Here is a 22861-nt window from a genome sequence, read left to right on the forward strand (position 1 = left end):
AATAAAGAATATTCAGAAGTTTGAGGAGTTATATCGTCTAGATTATGACAAATTTTAATAAGCAGAGTTACCTTTTTTAATACACAAAAGCTTTGTAATCACTGACATAAACATTTCAAGGCAAATACTATATTCATAAAATGAAAAGATCGGGAAAGCAGTCAACGTGGGAAAACAAGCAGAAATACTAAATTTAAACTTTCCAAGCTATTACATAAACTGTTTTTATTTCGTTTAATTACAGAAATTTAAAAAATTATATCTTCTTTTGACAAGGCAGATTTCTTACCTGAATTTTATTGCATTCGGATAAAATACATCGAGACTATTTAACACTACGATTCCAGTTTCTTTCTTCAAATGTGCACTTTTTAAGCAAAAATCAGCAAATACTTTTCACTTGCATTATTCTGTGAAAGAAATGAAACGAAAATTTATTCAAAATAAATACGCAGAGAAATCAGAATGAAATAATTGAACATGGTAAAAGTATAACAACACTCACAGAATCATTAATTCTTTCACGAGTGTAACTCGTAATACAGCGCTTAAATATTAAACCATCCCGATATTACGGGAAGTATTATTCCCGTTTTTCAAAATTCCGCAACAGATCCGGAGAAGCTCGATACACAATAAAATTTCATAAAGCTGCCAACTTCAACAACCGCCATCACGATGCCACTCTCAAAAGAATCCTGTCTGTCAAAAGCTTTAAGAAAACATCCTTCGTCATTTCCGAAAGGTCAGTATTATGAGATAATAAAACAATTTGAATGTTGTAATGCGATTGCGAGTCTGCGCAGTTGAACAGATTTTCTAATAATTATTTGTAAATATTACAGGTTGAGTTATTGTTTTAAAATGGTTTCGATACATTTGTGAGAACATGGAAAGAGCATTCCATATTTTTTCGGGTAACATTAGGAATATCTTTGGTAGATAGGTGAAAAAAATCAGTTTTAAACAATGATACGTAACATTTTGAATGTTGAACTAATACTTACTTTGGGGTAATTTAATGAACTTAATAATTAAAATAGAATGCATTTAAATTATTCTTATTTATGTTGGATAATCTCTTTATACAGCGGTTCACATTTATTTCTGGATATTTGAATTTGCTTTAAGGCTGTTCTCCGAAGAATATCCCTGAAAAAAACATGAGAAGAAGCCATAAATTAATGGCAAACTCAGTTAGAAGTTTAATTATTCCTCATTTTAAATATCAAAGTATTCGAAATGTACAAAAAATCCTTGATATGAAAGGAACTATAACTGATTTAATGAACCGTCCAGGTTTCGCCTTAATACGGCATATACTTAGATATTCATATACTTTGAGACAAGCATATGAATACAGAGAGGATCAACCAAGTAGCTTTCTTGCAGTCCTAGGATGTTCGAGCTGCTGGATAAACTTTCGTCGGATCATAATCCGGTTAAATTAATTCTGGATATCAGTTGTTATACTACACCATATAACAGAGCCAAAGAACGTCTATACAATGCATATTCTTTGACAGAGCCTTTATTAATGACTGGCATAAGTATGCTACAGCTCTGTTGTGGCTTGAACTTATGCAGAAATTTTAAATAATGATTCATATCGTTTTGTTTGTTTTTTATTGTTTTTGGAATGGTAACAAAAAGATTATTCAATTTTATTGTTCTAAGAACTGTTTACATTGGATATGCTTCAAAGAACAACGATGAAACAACGGTACTTTTCCGTTTCGCCGGCGCAAATTTCGCCAAGCAGACTTTATTGGCGACAATATACAATATACGCATAAAAAATGTTAACAAATGTTAGTTCTAAGGGTTTTTTTTTTTATTTTGAATGTACGAACATTTTAATATTGTTTAAAATTTTGTAAAAAACCAATAAATAAAGACAATAAATTTGTAAAGAGACATTAATTTAAGAATTTATTATGCTTTCATGGCTCAACATCCTGATTCGCCGGTTCATATCACGTGACTCCAAGTGATCTCATCTCATGTAAACTACCCATGGTTTGAAGCCTGGAAGATAAAAATCAACGCTGAAAAATATACTGTTGTTTATTTTCAAAACACTCCCCCAAAAAACGTCTTAAAAATATCAAACTTAAAAATATTGAAATAGCACGTGATACCTCACTCAAACACCTGTTGTTATTATTAACCTTTCAAAATCACATCAATTATGGGGTCTAGTCTGGACACCGGTTGAGATCGATATCGGAAAACCAGTCGGGATTCTCTTTCGATTCGACAGCAGAAGGGAGAGCGACTCTGGCCAACACCGACTCTACTTGCTCTGGCCCCTTCAAATTCCGTCGGCAGAAAAGTCGTCGACGGAATTCACGGAAGTTTAGATTCCGTGCGGAAGTGACTTTTATTGCATAGCAACCAGTCTATCTCACCTCTACATTGCTCCAGGCTCAGGACACATTATACTCCGTGGCTCAGGAGAAGGGGGTAGTTTGTTGTCAAAGGGGCTGTTTCGCACGTGCTTTACTGAGGATGGCGGTAGAAAAAATAATCGAGTTCGAGTAAATGGTGAAATTTTTCGAAAAAATACGCTGCTGGATTTAGTAACGAGTATGGAAAAAAGAAACGGGGAACGTTGATGGATATTTTAAACGTAGAAAGAAATGGCCTTTTCAAAACTTCAGGTATGTGAAGAAACGTAAACATAATTTTACGTATGATCTTTTGCAAAATGGAAATTTTCTAAAAGGTTACATGTTTGTAAACTATTTGTTAACAGGAATTTTATGATTAAAATACATTATTTTGTCTGAAAAGGTTATGCAACAACGTCATAAGTCAAATCATTGAAATATAGCACCGCGTACGCGTGTTTAATATTCCTAATGAATTTAAATCGAAAAAATTTTTTAATTTTTAGCAACCCATGATCATATTAATAATTTTATTTATTCAGGAGTTATACCTCTCACGTAGCTACAAATATACTATGTATCGTAGATACCAATAAGCAGTGAGTAAAAATATAACAAACTTTTAACAAAAGTAACAGGAAGAAAAATTAAATAACTATAGTCAAATCATAAAAGATATTATCCTGCACACACACACACGCATGCAGTGAAAGGAAATTGCAATACATATTCCTATTTATACCCTTTTTAAATCGATCCCACCGGTGACCGTGTAGTAAAATTGCTGAACACAGGTAGTTCGTCCAGATACTGCGAACGGGTTTGTTGCATTACCAACATATCTCTGATAACCAATATATCTGTCATTACCAACATATTTCTCGTAATTTCCAAAAGCATAAAAAATTAAGGCATACAAAATCTGTTTTAAATAAATAACTATATGTATATATAAATGTATTATAAATATATTAATATATGCAGTGAAAGGAAATTGCAGTACATATTCCTATTTATGCCCTTTTTAAGTCGATCCCACTAGTGGCCGAGCGGTAAAATCTCCGAACACTGGTAGTGCGGTTTGAGGTTCGACTCCCGCGAACGGGCTGGACGCAGGGGCGTCATTACCAATGTATCTGTCATTACCAATATGTCATTGGTAACTTCCAGAAGCATAGAAGTTTAAGGCACAGAAAATCTGTTATATAACTGTATGCATATATTAACAGATGCAGTGAAAGAAATTGCAGTACATATATATTTATACCCTTTTTTAATCGATCCCACCAGCGGCCGGTAAAATGGCTGAACACTAGAAGTTCGGTCCAAGTTTGGAATCCCGCGAACGGGCTGGTTGTTTGGACGTTTTCGTGGTTTTCCTCATGTGTTACGTGTATACGAGCTAGGTTTTCTTAGAATGTCCTGCACGAAGGCAACCCTCACTTTAGGCAGATAGCCCTCGAGGCTTTGCCGTAATTACATAAAACCAAAACTAAGCACTTTTTAGATCTGAATAAATATACACAAAACTGATGTAATATCTAAAGTAGACCACATTAAAAAATCTGATAACTAATTATAAATCTTGCATTATAATATTGACAAGAATTTAACCGAAAATTATACAGGAATTTAACTTGTTTTATACAGGAGATTCTAGAAACTATTGGAAATTGACATTGATATCGGTACAGTTAAAATTACTTAAATAAATTTTTTAACTCAAAGCAATTTAATGTAAATGTTGAATTTAGGATGTGCATAGTTTGAATTATATACTGCATATTCTTTAATGCATGTCTAATGTACTACATTTTTATACACTACAAATTCAAATAAAAGTAGAGGGAAATACATTATAATTTAAAACATAAAATTTATAAATTTATAAATTACTCATAAAAACATGAAATTAAGTACATTGATATATATACATTAGTTTAAAAATTACAATTTTAAATTAAAAGTATGCACCCCTTCTTTACATGTGAAATAGGAAAACACTAAATATATTATTTTCACTAAAATTTAATTAAGGCATTGGTAATGTAGAATAAATAAATAATGTAGAATCGTCAGCATCAAATGCGTTATTTCTATAACGAAATACTCGAGTTTTTCACAAATCTTAAGAAATTAAAATATCTATTACGTACACTTTCAGAAACAATTCGTGACCTCCGCCGTCCACAGTTTAGCTCTAAAACGACAGTCAGAAACTTAAACGGCAGCTGTCCAGCTGACGGAAAAGTTTCCGACGCGTCGATCACTGTAATGATCGAGACGATGATACCAGACTCGCTCTCTGTCGAGTAGATCGCAAGAAACGACCCGTTCTTCTATCTCGACGGTGTCCAGACTAGGGCCCTTAATCTTACAAAAAGCAAACAAAGCTATTGGAAGTCTTTATGCATTATAGGCAGACACTTATAGCATCGCTACTAAAAGAATTTTATATTTACAAGCCTTAAGACCTATACCAGTCTATGCTTCTCCAGTTAATGGCTTCTACCACTCGTACGAACAGATTGAAAATTCAAAGAATACAAAATAAAGCCTTGAGAATCATAGCCAATGCTCACTGGTTCGTAAGAAACTCCACTCTGCATAATGACCTTAGGATTAAACCTACATACTCAGAAATTCTAAAATTCTCGCATAAATTCTTCCTCAAATATGATCAACACAACAAGGAAATCATTAAGAAATTAGACAATTATGACTACGTCATAGAACAAAATCATAAATGACCTCGCACTATTCATCATAATTCTAAATGGTAGGGCTTGTTTATATTATCTAATATTTTTTCATTTAAACAAATTTTATGTTTTATTCATATTTAACCAAGTTTTTATTTCGTACCTTGCAAAGAAGATTTTTGTATCTAATATAGCAGGTTTTGTGGACTGTATTTGCATATATTGTATTATATTCTGTATGCGACAGCTCTATAGCGTGGTAGATAAGACAAACACTTGGAAACTTTGCATGACCGGTTCGAGTCCCGATAGAATTGTTTACGCACAAATACCTGTACAAAATTGTTTCTCCTTTTGCAACTTTTTTATGCTCTTCACTGTATTTATGCTAAATAGAATTTGTCTCAAGAAACTATCTCAAGGAGAATCTACTTCTTCAAAGTTATGCCATTGCTTTATCCCATGGCATCAGATGGCGCTACATGAACGTCACTCCAAAGATACACATTACTGAAGATTATTGAAGTCAACAGATGGCATCGTACTTTTTTCTCTTATGAGATCCGCACCCGGTACTTTAAAACTTTTCGCTTGTTCGGAATTTTTTTCCCACATATTTATACCATTAGGAACTTAATATAAACTGGTAAAGGCCTCAACAGGCCGCATGCCTTTTACACGAATGATGATCTGTAATCTGTGACGTAAACTACGCTACAAAAATCCAATTCTCTCAGTAATTATCAACATTAATTTCAAGTTCAATATTAATTTGGAATACAAGTTTAAATGCGAGAATTATTTCCATTCGTACGAATAGCTTACTCAGAAATTATGTAAAACCACAGTGCTTTACTTCGTTAGTGCCTTCTCATTAGAATTGGTGAATTTAACCCTTGACTTTGCCTTTTCTATATTTTCGCCTTCGGGTGAGTGGTGTGATTGCATGCTAATTGACTTAATTACCGAGAATGGCCTTAGGGCATAAAATTGAAATATCTGGTAAAATTCTATGTAATTTTATGCCAGTATTAAAAGAAATAATCAATCTGATAAGAAATGGCTGCGACTTGTTTTGAAAATGGGACGTAAAAGGTTAGCGAGGATATTCTGTTTGGCATCAGTTGTACCATTATTGGCGACTTGATCGCCTGCGCCAGCAAAACGGAAAAGTACCAAAACAAATTCTGAAGATGATAAAACTGTAGATACTGCACACGAACTGTGTAAGATAAGCGTTAAAATTTTTCCACTTTGGTTGGATCACTCAGAAACCCTTTTTTTATGTTGAGGCTCAGTTTAAAAGTAAGTTTTGAGAAACATGAATAAAACGATTTGTCAACAAATAGCGCTGACCCTTACACTGTATTTTTCAGAATTATGGGTTGCTACCTTTGGCAGGATTCTCGCGGAGGTGAAAATGGAATTTTTTTGCCGAAGAGAGTTGAAGCTAATGACCCAGCACAGATTGGACACAGATTGGACGATGTTTCATAATGTTAAGAAGCGGCTCCTTAAGCCAGAAGTACTTAAAACCCAAAATGACATCGACAGGGAAATTGAGTCTCTCACTGCATGCTTAAACAACTGTTACTACGAGTCTACCAAAATCACTTAGATGACAGATAAGCTTACTAAGTTCCCTAAATTTATTAAGGCACTCAAGACTGAAAGAAACCGGTTACGCAGAAGCTACAATACTACCTGGGATCCGAACACGAAAGCCGAGCTCAATAGAATAAGTAAAAGACTCAGGAAGGAAATACAGGATTTCAGGCAAGAAAACTGGAATGACAAAATCGCTGAGCTTGAGATGGATTGCGATGCTTTCTGGCGCTTCGCTAAAATGCTTAAGAGCACGCAACAATGCGAAAGGCCTGTAGTAGCAAATGGTATGAAAGCTTGCACTGATAATGATAAATGTAAGATTTTCGCAAATCACTTAAAGAAGCAATTTAGTCCCAACATAACACCATGCAATAATTCGTTTGCACAGCACGTTCAAAATGCAGTAAATGAATGGATGAAGATGCCTACTGCACTTAATGCTAGCGGGCTCACTACTCCGAAGGAGGTTACGAAGATAGTCTCTAAACGTAATCTAAAGAAGGCGCCAGGCATTGACGGGGATCACGCATCTCATGATCAGGAATTTGCCTAAAAGTGGCATTACAAGACTCACAGGCATCTTTAACGCTTGTATTACGTGTTGCTACTTCCCAAAAAGCTGGAAATGAGCGAAAATATTTTTGCTTCCTAAACCCGCTAAAGACATCACTAAAGTAGAGAATCACAGGCCGATTAGTCTTTTATCCAATCTTGCCAAGATATTTGAAAGGATTGTCTTACAGAAATTTCAGCCCTACTTGCAATTCCTACCTGATGAACAGTATGGCTTTAGGAGTGAGCTGTCTACTGCGAAACAACTAATTAGACTTGTTGAGTTCATTGGATCCGCACTCCATCATAAAAGCTGCACAGCACAGCTCATGATAGACGTGGCCAAAGCATTTGACCGCGTCTGGCATGAGGGTCTAATCTACAAATTAATCAAGTTTAATATTCCCAGAGAGCTTATCTTACTGACACATTCTTATATCACAAGCAGATTCTTCACTGTGAGCTGCAGACATAGTCATTCTGGCTACAAGATGATGTCAGCAGGGTCCCACAGGGGTTCTGTTTGGGGGCAATTCTTTATTTATTCTATGCGGCGGATTTTCCAAGGGACAAATTAAATTGGAACACGTTACTCGCCTGCTATGCGGATGATACGGCGGTAGCAGTTAAATCAGTAAATCCTAACAGAGCCATTAACGTTTTGCAAGATATTGTCCTTGATATTGAAGAATGGTGCTCCATCTGGAGGATTTCTATTAATGCTGATAAGTCTCAACTGCTTATCGTACGCAGGAAGAAATTAAAAGTTGTTATTCAGCCACTGTACCTATTCGGCCAGCGGGTACCCACAGTTGACAAGGCCAAATATCTAGGAGTTTATCTAAATCAAAGGCTAGCGTGGAACACCCATATCAACTATGTAGCTAACAAAACTAAAAGTGTTGCGCAGCAGCTGAATCTTCTACTTGGTAGGTGTTCTAAATTGGACTTACGCAGGAAGCGACAAATTTATCTTTCCATTTTGCGACCTATCATGTGTTACGCCTCGCCAGTTTGGGCTACGGCAAAGAGCAATGAACTGCACATATTACAAGTTGTACAAAATAAAATCTTGCGCACCATTACAAACGCACATTTCTATATTAGGAACAAACTACTGCATGATGATTTGAAGGTAGAATACATTGATGACTACCTCCATTGATTAAACATTAAATTTTATGATAAGGGTTTAAAATGCAAAGCGGGCAATTTTAATGCTTCTTTAAACTACATATGCGTCCCAGAAGATGTCACACTAAGACCTTTTACTGCTTACAGAATGCAGGACCATAATTTCGTTACTTAGGCATACACTTTACTACATTTTTCATTGTAAATATAATTAATTTACACTTTATTTGCTTATTTGTTCCTTTTTCTGCAACTTGATATCGCTACATTTGCACATGTATGTTTTGGTTACGAATTTTTCTCACAACCTCTTCGATAAGTGGTAGTTATGTAACGATTATCTTATACGCTTCGCGGCCAACGGGCCGTCTTTCCTACCTTGATCCGTTTCCCGGCTGGGATTTAGTTGATAGTTTACACTATGATGTTCTCTAGGGATTAAAAGAACAAAGCTTATAAAAGCCGCAAGGCTACATAAGCATATGCAATTCGCATTTAAGCATCTAATGACCCGAGCAACCATAGCAACACCGCCCTAGGATTTAAATAACACGACCCCTTAAGCTATAAACACCACCCGGAAAACTGGAGAATGGAAGACTTCGCAGGGGGGTCTATAGGCTTTTTTCAAACCAGAAAGGTATATTCAGTGATCGTCTTAGAAAATAGTACCCTTCACTTCTGCATTGTTAAGCGTTGTAATGAATTAATACTTTCTGTTCGTTCATTGCCTTCTGTAGATTTAGTAAATTTCATTTGCAATATTTAAAAACGCTGATTCGCTTATCGATAGGATTATAAACTCTAGGATAACAATTATTAATAATCAAAGCTATCTTTTTTTGTCCCTGTGTTGCATTGGTAATATTTTTATTCTTGTCTTATTATAGAATTTTGATTTGCCTATGCAGCAGCGGACATTTTAAAATGTTTGCCACATTAAAAGTAGTAAGAGTGATAAAATAAAATATAGTTCAATGGTTTTATAGTAAATTTTTTGTGTCATAACTTAAGACGAACACCTCTTAAAATTACCAGTCTTTCTGAAAATGTACTTAAAACATTGCTTTAAATGTCATTGCTTTTAAACAATCGTCTTCATAGAAAATCAAATCTTTTGGACCTATTGAAGATTGTCCTAGAAAGCTATATTCTATTCTGTAAATTTCTTCAATTTAAATGATAAATCTGAGATTGAAGGCAAAGAACAGCTTCAGTATAGCCCACCTTCAAAATCTGGCGAATTGTTTTTGGCTCCAAAGCGCGTCGAACACCGTATTTTGAAAAACGGTTACCTTCAAGATTTCCGACAAATCTGCGCGTTTAAAAAATAGCGACCATCTTGTTTACACCAAAAGTCATGGATAACAGAAATAAATTTAGGACTATTATACACGACTTTAAAAGAAAAAAATGTTAAGGAATGATTAAGGTTAAAAGGATGTAATTTTTAAAAACAATGTCGAAAACCTTTAGCTACTTCGCCCGAAACAATAATTATGTAATTAAGAATTAATTAACTGTTAATTAAGCTTATTACAGGCGAACCAAAATCTCAGCCTAATTGATTTCTCAGCCCCATACTTTTTTGCATCCTCAAATACTACCATTAGATTACTTTTTCTGACTAACTAACCCGCATGTTATCTTACATTTTCCACAACAAACTGTATCCTTCAATAACCTATAATCCATCAAAAATCCTCTAAAAAGTTCATACTCTTTTGTTAATTCATACATAAAATATCTGTTTGGAATACCCGGCTTTCCCAAACGTTAAACGCTTGTTTGAAAATTCTCACCTTAAATTTTCCTTTAAAATCTCCTGATACCTAATCACAACATCACTGACAGCAGGTTTACAAGAAGTTATAACTAAATGCAAAAACCTCACCTCCAAAGTAGCCGCCCACCAGCGGCCGAGCGGTAACGTCGCTGAACACTGGTAGTTCGATCCGAGGTTCGAATCCCGCGAACGGGCTGGCTGCATGGGTGTTTTCGTGGATTTCCCCATGTGTAACGTGTATGCGAGCCAGATCTTAAAAATTCCTCCACGAAGGCATCCCTCCCTTAACGCAGATAGTCCTCGAGTGCTTTGCCGTAATATAATAAAGCAATTCAAAGTAGCCAAAAATCTTATCTGCAAAACAATATTCCCCACGATGTCTGAGCGTTAAATAATCGCCGATAAAAGTGTTACGAAATTCGTATTTAGATAGTTAATTTTGGTAGCATTATAATTAAAACTGTTGTATTTCCTCGTGCAATGCAGAGCAAGACAAATTTTAAGAGAAAGCTATGCCGCAAGCGTAGGAATACAGGGTCACGTGCACTTAAACTTTGAGTAAATGAGCATCTCGGTAATTTGTTATTGACCACTATTAGCTGTAAATGTTAGTTGTAAAACAGTGATTCCAAAAATTTACGGTTGTTTACATTGCGTTTGCTTAATGGTATAGGTTACCACATCCTATCATTTATAGATATGTTTGGTGAAAAATCTGGGTGGTCTATACTAAAGGATAGCCGAAGGTGAGTGATATATATATCACCTTCGGCTCTCTCTCTCTCTCTCTCTCTATGTATATATATGTGTGTGTGAGTGGGCATAGCTAGAACATTTGCTGCCCGGGGCGAATCCTGAGTGTGTCCGCTTAGGCAGTCTTGGAATTTGTCTCGCTTCTTGGTACAAGCAAATGACTGAATGCAAAAATGACATGGAGGAAAATAAATAAAAAATCTACCCTTACTTCTGAAAAAAATTTTAATTCCATCATTTTAAAATTGTGTTATTATTATTATATTTGTTTCCAAAGAAAAAAAATAGTTCCAGAATGTGCCGATAGATGGCGTTATTAGGGTTCACATTGCTGTTGTGAAGGTATGCACAATGCATTCGCACCACGGACATAGCTGTGACAAAAATGCAGAACACTAGCGGAACACTTAATGCTTTGCGAAATTAGTATAATCTCGTATTAATGACAACAACGGATAAACCGAATAGGAATAAACGGAACTTAAGCTAACTTAAAAACGAAACATAAGAACTTAATAAGATAAACAGAATTTAAGATCGCAATAGGAATAATTTCCTAATACACGGTACTATGCTGATAGTACAGAACTATTTCTTAAATGCAAAATTAAACATTTGTAGTTCTAAAATGATTTTTACCAAAAAAATTCTTATCACAACTAGAAACAGCAATTGTGAAAAAAATTCTCAGCAGCATTACATTATCTGAAGAACTGTATTTTAGAACAAACAGCAAGACGTCAACAGAACCTATAAGGTATTTCTTCCGCCTTCTTAGTATGCCTTTGTAGTGCAGTGGTCAGCACGCTCAGCGCGCATTCAAGAGGTCCGTGGTTCGATTTCCGGCGAAGGCATTGCTCATTTTTCACTTCTCCAGGTTAAAAAAAAATCTTAATGTCTCTACAGTAGCGCTCGAACTAAAAGGTGGAAAATGATGATGCTTCACCACCAAGATCACGCGACTGGGTCCCCTTAAACCCCAGTCGCCCTTTAAAACGGGGAGTATATAAGGTATTTCTCTCGCCTTCTTAACATGCCTTCGTAGTGTAGTGCTCAGCACGCTCGACACGAACTCGAGAGGTCCGTGGTGAGGAGTCCCGGCGAGGGTATTGCTCATTTTTCATGCCTCCTGCTTTAAAATAACCTAATGTCTCTACTGACTCGCCTTCCACATTCCTGTTTCGTTTTCTTTAGCAATAATAACGAAAGTAAAACTTTCAAACACTTATCTCTAACTGAGGAGTTCTTACTTATCAACCTTTTGATGGTCCTCAACGAGCTCAGCTCATATACCAGTTACGCACCGCAGTGGGCGCAAACGAAAGCAGCTCGTCTTACAAATTTACGTCTGACAGATATCGCTCGTATTTGGAAAGAAAGAATTGCTTAATCTCGCTACTCAAATCCCCCGTAGGTTTAATGAACCAAGATCACAATTTAGTTGATATTTGCAATTTTAAAGTTCTGAATGAATAAAAATGGTATAAGAGTGCGTAGCTCTTGAAATCTGTGATTTCTTTGGATATTGATCTACAGAAAATTCTATTTTTCTTCTCAAATTAGTTCTATACGGTAATTCAGAATCGTATGGTTCTTTATTTGTCTGAACGATCTACAGGAATAACCTTCATAAAATATTATTTCACAGGAAATTTGCTCCTCCAAATTATGCTTCTGTAAAGGACCAGCCCTCTCTACTGTATCTTGTTGAATTAAAGACATGAAGTTAAAATTTTCGTATATAATTAAAAGCTTTAATTTATAAGAAAATGGAAGCAAATTACATGAATAGAAAGTGTGTCTGTAAATTATGACATGTGAATACATTGTAAATTTAAGTTCTGATTTCTACATTTCGGCTCTTTATCAGCACTTGGAAGTAGGTCTTACTATTTTTATTCGAATAAGAAAATTAAAACTGAACTCTTTTCAAAATAGTAAACGTTGCTAAGCCACGTATTGTAATACCCATGATAAGGAACTCGCTGACCAATTATCTATTGGTATTCAATATACATCAACTTATACACCATAAAGAATATAAGTAGTAGTGTTGCAAATCATGCATTTAGCTTCAAATTCTTACCAATATTAAAACTATTGTTAAGATCCAGTTGTCTACAGTAATGTTGCTGAAAACAGCTATATCAACTCTAGTTCATATCCTGGCGAATGAGCTGTCTGTATGGGAGTTTTTCGTGGTCCCCCCCCCCAAGAAAAAATGCCAGTTTCACTTAAGCCCTCAACGAAGGCATTCTTCCATTTACGCAGGTAGCCCTTGCGTGCTTTTCCGTAATTAAATAATTAACCAAACCAATGATGATAGCATATACCAAATAAAAAATCTGTGCGGCGTATAACGTATTAAATTATACTACCAGCTTAAATCAAGATCTTGATCTCTTGTAACGGTTCTGTTAACACTGACAAAGCTTGACTGTTTGAAAATAAATTTACCTTAATGCGTCGTTATCTAACAGGTTCATTAAAAGAAAGTATGAGTGAAAATCCTCGGCTGCAAAATATTTTGATATCTGTTGCCGATGTTCCTTAATTTTTAAATATGCCATCCTTCCCGCGATGAAATAACTTATACTATGTGATGTACGAAATAGCATTCATATATTCAACAAGAACCGTCATATTGTAAGAATAATTGAAGAGATAAAATTTACTTTAACGAATCTTTATATAAAATAACACATGATCCTTAATATCTGAAGACTATTTTAAATCCGTTTTAGTTATGCTAAATTTCACCGCATTCAATGAAGTGCTGACCTAATATATAATGAGATTATTCAGAAAATATAAGTATAATTTGAACGCATTTCTTTTTCTATGATTCAGTTCTATAAATTACTCCAACGTAAACAGCCTACCAGCGGCGGAGCGGTAACGTCGCTGAACACTGGTAGTTCTGTCCGAGGTTCGAATCCCGCGAATGGGCTGGCTGCATGGGCGTTTTCGTGGTTTTCCCCATGTGTAACGTGTATACGAGCCAGTTTCTCTTAGAAAGTCCTCCACGAAGGCATCCCTCCCTTAAGGCAGATAGCCCTCGAGTGCTTTGCCGTAATCTAATAAAACCAAACCAAAACTCCAACGTAAATATCAGTTCATCATTCAAGATTTTACGTAGAGTGGTTCAAAATTAGCAACTGAGGCAGTTTTAAAAATATCCCTAACGCTCACTGAGAAAAATATCGAATGATCTTTCCACGTTCTCGCATAACTCTTAGCGGAATATTTACTAATAGTATTAGTCAAATAATTTATCATTTGAATTGTATTTAGCGGAGAGCCAAACATCGTGCTTGAGAAATTTTTCATTGAATCCCCTGACTCGTTAGGGTTTCCAGACTCTAGAGATGGCTATTGAAGGCATTCAACGTTCTGTTGGCTTGAGTGGCTATTGAAAGCATTCAATGTTTTGTCCTAAATTGCCTAAGGGGGTATCTACATCTAAAACCTGTTCAACTCTGCAGAGAACACACAGGCGTGAAAAAATTCGCTAAGTTTCCCACTTGGCGAGAGATGCAATGACGTTACCGAAACCGTTAGGTTTGCAAAGTACTTGAATATAATTGATGTATATGCATATTTTGTGCTGTAGAAATAACATTTTGATGAATGAATTGTGTCAAGGTGAATCCGTAAATGTTACTTCGTTTCCTGAGGTAAAAAATTAACCATTTTAATGCAGAAGAATTAAATGTTCCCTCCAAAAAGAAAACTGACTATTTACCCAAATGGAGTTGCGGCGCCCTCTATTTTTCAATATTGATACTAATCGAAAAACGCTAAAAAAGTGATTCGGCAAATATTTATTAATAATATGACAAAATATGCTTTTTTTTAAGTCATCAGAATTTTTAGGATGTATTCTATCTCGCAGTAGACTTTTTAGTACTTCATTTATTTTTATGTGATGATATACGGCTAAATTTTCTTATGGTGAAAGAATAGGCAGACATTTGTCAACAAACTGCCTTAAGATAAACGGAATCGTTTTGGAAGAAACCAAATTTAACTACTTAGTATCATAGAACCCAAATATGTTGAGAACATCTGGGATATCGTAACAAGTAGTTCCTCTACTAAATATTCAGACTCCAAAACATGGCTCCTGGTTTTATTTAGGAAAGTGAAAGTATTCGAATTAAAAAAAAACTTCTTACAGGAATCGATTTAGGCAACTTGAAATCCAGTCCATTATTACAAAAATTAAAATTTTGTTGCAACATCGGATGTGTTTGAAGAGTTAATCAAAACATTATGGTTGGATAAATTGTCGGATTCTATGTGTAATATAACACTTGTTAGTGAAGAATTACCCAAGTTAGTGATCATGGCTGATAAATTTTCAGATATGACACTTTCTAATCAGATTTGTGGTGTATCAACAGCTGGTAATTGCTCAAATACAGAACTGTTAATGAAATTTCAATATCTTGAACAGCGAATTACCGAAATGACTATTCATCATATATCGAGACCACGATTTAGGAACAGCTTTTAGCTGTTTAGCAGACGATCTCGCGGTACTTCTAGAAAAAGATTTAATCCTAAAGGAAAATATTGTTTTTACCATTTCCGTTTTGGTAACAAATGTCATCAGGATAAATGTACTCAGCCGTGCAGTTGGTCAACTGATAGGTCATCCAATCAGGGGAACGACAATGCGCAGTAGAGGAGGCAGCGAGTTATACTGTCGATAATGTTCCAGACTGTCCCCAATTTCGCCTATTTATCAGAGAAGAAAAGTGCAAAAGTGCGTTTCTTAATGGATGGTAGTGCATACGTTAGCATTTTACCCTCATCAACATAAGACAAACAATCCGCGGATTTCGAGTTGTATGCAGCGAATGGTACCGAAATCGAAACATATGGTATAAAAATGTTAATACTTGATTTAGGACTTAGGTATCAGATCCAATTTCCATTTATAGTGGCCAAAATTAATAAAGGTTTTTAAGAGCTGATTTCCTTAACAAATTAAAATTAATAATTCATATGCATGGCAAGGAACTGATTGATGGAGTAACTCAACTCAACTGTCGATAATGTTCCAGAGTGTCGCCAGTTTCCTCTATTTGAAGATGGTGAAGTTGCTTACATCAATGAAAACAGTTATATCATTACAGTAAACCATTCAACAGAATTTAATACTCTTCTAAAAAAATACCCAGACTTATGCAAACCAAATTTGTTCTCATCAGGTTTGAAACATAATGTTCAACGTCATATTATAACGCATGGTGAAATGACTATGGACTCCGCATTATCGTTACCAAATCCATCTTTGGCACACAAGAAATAGAATTCTTGGGTTATTTAATTACTCTTTTAAGGATCACGACTTTTGCCTGATAAAATCCAAACTATTGTTAATTACAAACTTCCAACAACCATTCACGAATTCAGAACGTTATCAGGCCTTATTAATTTTTATCGGCGATATTAAAAAATACATAAAAAAACCAATCTCTCCTACACTACTACCTTAAAGGAGCCTGGAAAAAAGATAAACGGAAATTCAGTGGACATATGAAGCTAAAGAACAATATCAGCGATGCAAATTAGATTTAGTCATTCAACACTCATTTCCGAATCATGAACTACCTCTGTCATTATATACAGATGCTTCAGACTCGGCGATTGGAGCGGTACTTCAACAATTTGAAGATAAGGGATGGAAATCCATTGCATTTTATAGCAAAAAACTAAACGAAGCACAAAAGCATTACAGTACTTACTATAGAGAGGTACTGGGAATTTACCTCTCTATCAAACACTTCAAATTTTTATCGGAAGGAAGAACTTTTAAAATATTCACAGACCATAAACTTTGCATTTAAACAAAGGCCAGAAAAACATCACCTCGTCAACTTAGCCATTTACAATACATCTCTTGATTTTCAACTGATATACAGCACATAGAAAGTCGAGGCAACATCGTTGCAGATACTTTATCTAGAATTGATAAACTAGATAAAGATTAATGATTATCTAGAATTGATAAACTTTGATCGACTATGATAAAACTGCAGATGAACCAATTATGGATAAAGAAATTGCAAATTTTAAAAGATCAGCGATTTCCCTGAACTTCAAACAGTATCCTCTACCTTCTGGGAAGTCTTTGTGATGTGAAACTTCAACGAATAATATCAGACCATATATTCCTGACAGTTATCACAAGAAAATATTTCAACAAATGCATAATGCATCCCATCCTGGCATTAAGTCATATGTAAAGCTCTTATCGTTTTAATTTATTTGGCCAAGTATCCGTAAAGATGTTCTCAGCTTTGGACTCGATCTCGCATGGATTGCCAGAAAAGTAAAATTAATCGGCACACAAAATCAAGTTTCGGTGATTTTCAGCTGGCTTCAGAAAGATCTTGTGACATGCATATTGATTTTATTGGACCCCTACGACCATCAAATGAGAATATTCATTGTCTCATTCGCAATGACCGGTACTCTAACTGGATGGAAACAACAACGCGCTAGCAACATTTCAGCAGACACAGTTGCCAAGCATTTTATTCTAACTGGATTTTAAGATCTGGTACGCCCTGTCCCTTAGTCACAGATCGTGGAGCGCTGTATAGTTCAGAGTTCTTCAACAACCTATCAAAAATGTGGGGAATAAAATTGCAACATACAACGGCTTACCATCCCCAAGGCAAATGGAAAGGTCGAGGGCCTCCATAGATCTCTCAAAACCGCACTTATGGCATACAATAGCCTGGTCTGGAGTGAAACGCTTCCAACTGTTCTTCCTGGCCTACGCACAGCTATGCAGGAAGACTTTGCATCAAATGGTTTGTGGACAAAATATAAGATTACCTAGAGAATTTTTCTAAGATTGCACAACTCCTACACCACCTGATACTTTTGTCAAGCAGTTAAAAAACTATGGAACAAATTGGACCAAGAACAGCATTCGGTAAATATGTCCACAAAATATTCGTCCCTAAAGACTTGAAAACAACATCACATGTGTTTATTCGCAAAGATAGAGTTAAAAAGCAATTAGAACCTCCTTACAATGTCCTTTTCAAGTGGTTGACAGAAAAGAAAAGTATTTTACTGTAAAAATGAATCACGAAGATGTTACAATGTCTAAAATACCAGACGTTACTATAGACAAGACTACCTGTCAAATCTCCAACAGACTTACCTCCTGAAGTTAAAAAGCTTCCTGCAAAACAGTCGAGTATAAGGACGGACAATATGTGGAAAAATCCCCCAAATATATTTATGTATCGCCGTTAGAGGGCGCTTCGCTTCTGAGAAAGAATGCTAGTTTTTAGTTTGCGACGTAGTTAGTGCAGTGAACCATCGATCCAATCCAGGTTGCTTTGTAAATAAAATGATTATTTTTGTAGATTGTTAAAGTATTTGTCTTCAATTAGAATTAGATCAACCTTTCGCAAAATGGTGCACAACGGCCTGGAACCTTTGGCCAATTAGGAAGTTTGTGTTTTTTAATTTTGGATACCATTTTATGCGAAGACAGCCAAGGTAAGCCTGTATTTTCTATTTTCATATAATATGGAAGGTCTTATTGCTAAACTGAAATCGAAACGAAAGGTATTGAGGACCGGAGTGTCCAAGATATTAAAGAAAATTGAAACCGAACTGAGTAAAGATGATAGTAGTATAAATGTAAATGTATTAGAAGAAATTTTAGACCAGTTAAACGAAAAATCAAAATCCTTGAGTAGACGCTCAAATAGAACGAGAATTAAAAGTCGAAGAGGACGAATTTGAACTTGAAATCTTCTCCGTTTTGGAATATGAAGAGAAAATTCAAGTGTGGCAGTTTAGAGGAAAGAAAAAGTTGAAAGAATTGAATAAGCTAGAAAATTCGGACAATGCAAGTAGGGAGATTTCTAATGAAACCGTTACAGAATCCCAAAACGAAAGTAACAAATTCACTCGTCTTCCAAAATTAACCATCTCTAAATTTTATGGTGATCCTTCGGATTGGTTAGAATTTATAGGTCAGTTCGAAAATGCGATTGATAAAAATCCGAATTTATCAAAAATAGAAAAATTAATTTACTTAAAAAGCTTTCTTGGTGGCTCAGCCGCCAAAGCTATTTCTGGTTTGGCTCTCATCGAGAATAATTACGAAGCTGCTCTTAAACTGTTACGTTCCAGATTTGGTCAAACGAACATCTTAATTAATTCGCATTTAGGACAACTTTTAAGTACTTCACCTATTAGGAATCCTAATGATATAAACGGATTAAGAAAACTTCTCGATCACGCCGAAGTACAGAAAAGAGATCTTGAAGCATTAAAAATAGACTCTGATACCTACGGAAATCTGTTAATGCCTTTAATTTTGAAATTACTTCCTAATGAATTCGTTCTTGATTATAGCTGAAAAATTAAAGACGAAAATTGGAATTTAAAAGGTTTGTTAGCCTTTTTGAGGAACGAAGTATTCAGTAGAGAACGCGCGGCTTCTCTTAATTATAACTCTAGAGAGAAATATTCGCGATTGGAAAAGCATTTGCCCTTCAAACATAAACATTCTCTAGCCATAACGAGCAAGTTGAGTTATTAGCGGAGTCAGCAGAATCGCAGTGTCTGTTCTGCGGGAACACAAATCATAAATCTGCGGATTGCGAAATTTTAAGTGTAGAAAAGAAAAAAGAGATTTTGAAACGGGAAGCGCGGTGTTTTCTTTGCTTGGGTCGATTTCACCGGATTCAAAATTGTAAACAAAAAATAAACTGTGCCTTCTGCTTTAATAAACACTCGAAAGCCATTTGTTATTCATTCCATCAGAAAAAAGATAATGAAAAACCTGAAAAGAAAACGTCGGATTCGAGCGTTATTTCTGCTGTTTCGTCATATAATTCCGATGAAAATAGATCTAATAAAATATTATTACAAACGGTTTCTGCATTGATACGAAATAATGATAAATCTGAAAATGTCAGAATTCTTTTTGATAATGGCTCAATGAGATCTTTCATAACTAAAGATGTATCTAATAAAATGGAACTTCCAATTGTTAGAAAATAATCACTTTCTGTTTATTCCTTTGGTGATAAAACTGAGTTATAAAAAACCTTTAATGTTCTTAGAGCAAAACTAGAAAATGTTAGCGATCCTAATCTTAATATATATATTGAGCTTCATGAAACCGAAAATATATCTAATACTGTTATCTCCCCTCCAGATTTGAACTTTGCTAAGAAAAATAAAATTTTACAAAATTTACAATTAGCAGATTGTTGTAGAAAAAGTGACAAAATTGGTATTCTCATAGGGGTAGATTTCTATTATTCTATAATTACTGGTAAAATTAAAAGAATTTCAAGAAATGTAGTAGCCACTGAATCTTTATTTGGGTGATGTTTGCAGGGTAAAGTAAATAATCATCATACTAAATTATTAACTATGAAAATAATAGTAAATGAAAACTTGATATCAGATCTATTACAACAGTTTTGGAAGCTAGAAAACTTAGGTTTGGAAAGTGATACTCAAAACGACAAAACTGTTGATTTAGAAATTATGAAATCTTTCGAATCTGGTATCAAGTATAAGAACTGTAGATACCAAGTAAAATTACCTTGGAAACCGAATTCAAAACATTTAATGGAAGATAATAGGGATATAGCACTTGAAAGATTTAAGAAATTGAGTAACAAATTTAAAATTGAAAACTCTTTGTTTGTTCAATGCACAGAGGTTTTAAAGGATTACGAGTTAAAACATATTATTGAACCAGTTCAAGAAGACAATCAAAATGATAAAACCCTATTTTATTTACCTCATAGAGCAGTCATCAGAAATGATAGAGCAACAAGCAAACTAAGAATAGTTTATGATGCTTCAGCCCATAAACCAAAAACACTCTCTCTAAATGACTGTTTATATACTGGTTCGAACCTATATCCTGATATTTTTAATTTATTGATAAAATTTAGACAAAATTCGATAGCCTTTACAGCGGACATTACACAAGTATTCTTACAGATAGAGTTAAATGAAGAAGACAGGGACGTTACACGATTCTTTTGGAAAAATGATCCTGATGATAACAATGAAAGTTTGAAAATCTTTAGAATTACAAGAGTTTTGTTTGGAGTAAAATCTAGTCCCTTTCTCCTAGCTGCTACTATTAAGCATCACCTTAAAAATATTCAGAAATATATCCTGAAACAGTAGAACTCTTAAACAACTGTCTGTATGTTGATGACATTATTGGTGGTCAACAAAATTTAGAACAAGCTCTGAAAACAAGTTTAGAAATTGTGAACATTTTCAATGAAGCTAGCATGTCACTACATAAGTGGCATACTAATTCCAAAGAACTCAAAGATATTTGGCATCGCGAAGAACTTTCAATGCAAGAATCTTCTGAAGTTATCCCGATCAAAGTGTTAGGAATTAACTGGGATACGGATAATGATAATTTTTATTTTGACACTCAGCACTTGACAAATTTCATTTCCTCGTCAATCAACTCAAAACGTTTTCTATTGCAAACCGCAGGCCGTATTTTTGATCCTGTCGGATTTTATGGTCCTTTCACTATAAGAATAAAGTGGAATAAAGTCAGGAAATCTGGTCGGCCAAAATTGATTGGGACGATGAACTGCCACCTGATCTTAGTTATAACTGGAAAGCCTGGTACGAAGAAATTGAAGAACTGAGCCACCTCAGAATTCCCCGCTACTATTTAGAAAGAATATTAGATGCAGATGTGAAACAAATAGAACTCCATAGCTTTTCTGATGCTAGTTTGAAAGCTTATGGATGCGTGGTATATCTAGGAATAGTTTTGAACAATGGAACTTTTCAAACAGTTTTTGTTGCTTCCAAGAGTAGAGTTGCACCTCTGAAATCCCTTACACTTCCTAGATTGGAGCTTTTGGGCGCGCTTTTATCCGCTAGATTGAGTGATAAAATCGCAAAATGTTTAAAATACGAAGTAATCCCCTTCCACTGGACTGATTCTCAAACAACGTATTTCTGGATTAAGGGATTTCCCGAAAGATTTAAATCTTTCATCAAAACCAGAGTTTATGAAATTCAGAAACTAACTGAAAGCAATAATTGGCATTATTGCCGTGGGAAAGATAAACCCTCCGACCTCATATCACGAGGAACTACTATTGCTAATTTAAGAAATTGTTCACTTTGGTGGTTTGGACCAGAATGGTTACAAAACAAACGTATAGACTGGCCAGTTCAACCGAAGTTTGACGTGGGAAACGATAAACAACTAGAACTCCGTAGTAAAATATCTGTTTATGACATTGTTGTGAAAAGAGATGATCAACTATTGGATATAACAAAATTCAGTAATGTGCTGAAATATCTCAGAAATGTGGCATGGATTAGACGTTTCGTTGCTAAGGCAAGAAAACTGCCTACTAATAGTGGAACATTAAGTGCTTCTGAAATTCAGGACACTGAAATTTTACTGAATTAAGTAAAAAGGGAACATAATAACGTTCTGCATGCGGGAGTTGCAGCAACTTTAGCCAAACTACGACAGAAATTATGGATTCCTAAAGGCCGTCAGTTGGTAAAGAAAGTCTTAGGGAACTGTTTAATTTGTCGGAAATACGCAGTAAAACTAGCGAAACAAATGACAGCTCAGTTACCTAAAGATCGAATTGTGGAAACTCCACCTTTCTATGTTACAGGCGTAGATTTCACAGGTCCAGTTTACATCAAGTCTGGAAACGACATTCAGAAGTCATACATCGTATTGTTTATGTGCGCTGTTACACGAGCGTTACATCTAGAGCTCATTTCCAATATGTCTGCAAACAAATTCATTTTGGCTTTCAGACGTTTCATTTCGAGAAGAAACTGTCGCACCTTTTATTCAGATAACGCGAAAACTTTCAAATATGCTGCCAAAGATTTACAGTATTTTTACAGCA

General features: G+C 35.1%; 1 protein-coding gene across 1 annotated transcript in view; it reads right to left on the bottom strand.

Annotated features, from left to right (window-relative positions):
* The window catches only part of LOC118185453 (uncharacterized), a 113630-nt gene extending 112906 nt beyond the window's left edge, over positions 1-724 (bottom strand). The window contains exons 1-2 of the mRNA XM_085821839.1: positions 506-724; positions 290-410 (exon numbers count right to left, since the gene is read on the bottom strand). The gene's annotated coding sequence lies outside the window, so the exon portion shown is untranslated. The remainder of the gene's footprint in view (positions 1-289; positions 411-505) is intronic.
* Positions 725-22861: the final 22137 nt, after the last annotated feature.

This window comes from Stegodyphus dumicola, chromosome 8 (genome assembly GCF_044657685.1).
Source record: "Stegodyphus dumicola isolate Sdum_Otavi_A_Nest chromosome 8, ASM4465768v1".
Classification (NCBI taxonomy): Eukaryota; Metazoa; Arthropoda; class Arachnida; order Araneae; family Eresidae; genus Stegodyphus; species Stegodyphus dumicola.